Raw genomic sequence first — 1,705 nt, 5'->3', positions numbered from 1 at the left:
TTTGCCAAGATAAGGTATCGCAGAGATGTTGGTTTCCCCGACTCCGTCCACAGTTGACACATCTTTAGTTGACTCTTATGTTGGTCCTGGTGAACAAACATGGGACTATGTCCAAAGGGACACTAAGCAGGGCTTTTCTTGCCATAGAGATACAAGAGAACCTGGGGTCTAGCCAAGCGTGGGTCACTCCATGATGGAAGGCAGGGTTAGGGTACAGTCTCCACTAACACCTGGAGTAGGACAGACGGGGTGGTTCTAAATCCAGGGAGGAGGGAGTCAGAATCAGTAGTCTAACATGATGGGTTATCTGGTGAAAAAGAAATTCAGGTCTTTACATAAAGCTCAAGACAAAGAGATTGAAAAAAGTTCAGAAAAAAAACTTCAGAACCCCACATATTCATCTCATACTAGACACTGACAGTCTAATGGATATCATAGGGAAATATTGTATTATAGAAATAACATGGACAAAAATACAGGCACATTTAAAAGAGTATTTTAGGGTAGGAAATACCAAAGCAAGAAAGGTTGGAGGCAGAGACCCAGGATTTGCTACATATAAATCAAAATCTTATGAACATCAAAGCCAGCTCAAATTCCAAAAAGGCCCAAAGATATGTAGAAACTTAATCTGAGGCTAGTGCTTTTTTCCAACTTAATGGAAAAAATGAATTATTCAATAGGTAGTGCTAGCAATGGCTATACTTTAGGGGGGGGGGAATGGAGCAGTATTTCAAGCTCACCCCACACCAAAATACATTCCAGATGGATCAAGCACTTTACAAGTACCAGAGAAAAACAAAATTTATGTATAAAAATAGTCTTGGAGTGGAAAGATCCTTTACATCATAGTAAAAAGTCTAAAAAGCATTAAGGGAAAAAGAACCATTAAAAAAATTTATCTCATAAAAATCTCAAACCAGGACAAAACATAATGATGGTAGTCAAATGGCAAGTTGGGGGATACAAACTTTTATCACACCAACCTCTAAGTGAAAACCAACAAAACGGACAAAGAATCTGCACTGGCAAGTCACGTAACAGGGAGAAGGCTAAAGTACCCCTGAAGAGACTTCAACCTCCCCAATGATCAGGGAGTGAGCCATCCCTGGGTGGGAGTGTGGTATGGTATCTGTGCCGGTCAAGACTTCAATCTCTGGCCTTCATTCCACTTCCTCAAGCCTGCTGGTCGGAGAAGCCCCCAGCCCAGTGACATCTAACATCTCTCACACCTGTCAGGGTCAGAATGGTGGTGCACACGGGCAGACATGTTATTGAATGAAATTATCCCGAAGGCTGCTTGCAAAACTGGTCGCAGTGCTGACCTCAGAGTGCAGTGGGCAGGTTGCTGGGGAGGGTGGTATTTACTTAATATATTTTCTTGACATGCTCGTATTAAAAAAAAAAAGCTATATACTTTTATATTTTAAAAGCCTTTCACATGAAAAATTAGTAATTTTTGCAAACCATGCACACAAACAAACAAGATAACCCACCTCGGTCTCACTAAAATGAAGCTCTTGCAACCTATTAAGATAGATTGGGAGAATTTAGGTTTTGGTTGGTCAACAAAGATAGGAAAAAAGGTCAAAACACCAGTGAGCCTCCACTAAAGCCCCTTGGCCTGGGGGCTCTGGGCAGCACTTCCCGCCCGGGCGCCAAACTCCTGCGGCGTTGCCCACCCTCGGCCCGACCGGACCACAAG

Source organism: Echinops telfairi, unplaced genomic scaffold, assembly GCF_000313985.2.
Source record: "Echinops telfairi isolate 266 unplaced genomic scaffold, ASM31398v2 ScPeMD7_1;HRSCAF=3_0, whole genome shotgun sequence".
NCBI classification, from domain to species: domain Eukaryota; kingdom Metazoa; phylum Chordata; class Mammalia; order Afrosoricida; family Tenrecidae; genus Echinops; species Echinops telfairi.
The sequence above is the reverse complement of the archived record's forward strand: the minus strand, read 5'-3'. Positions refer to the sequence as shown.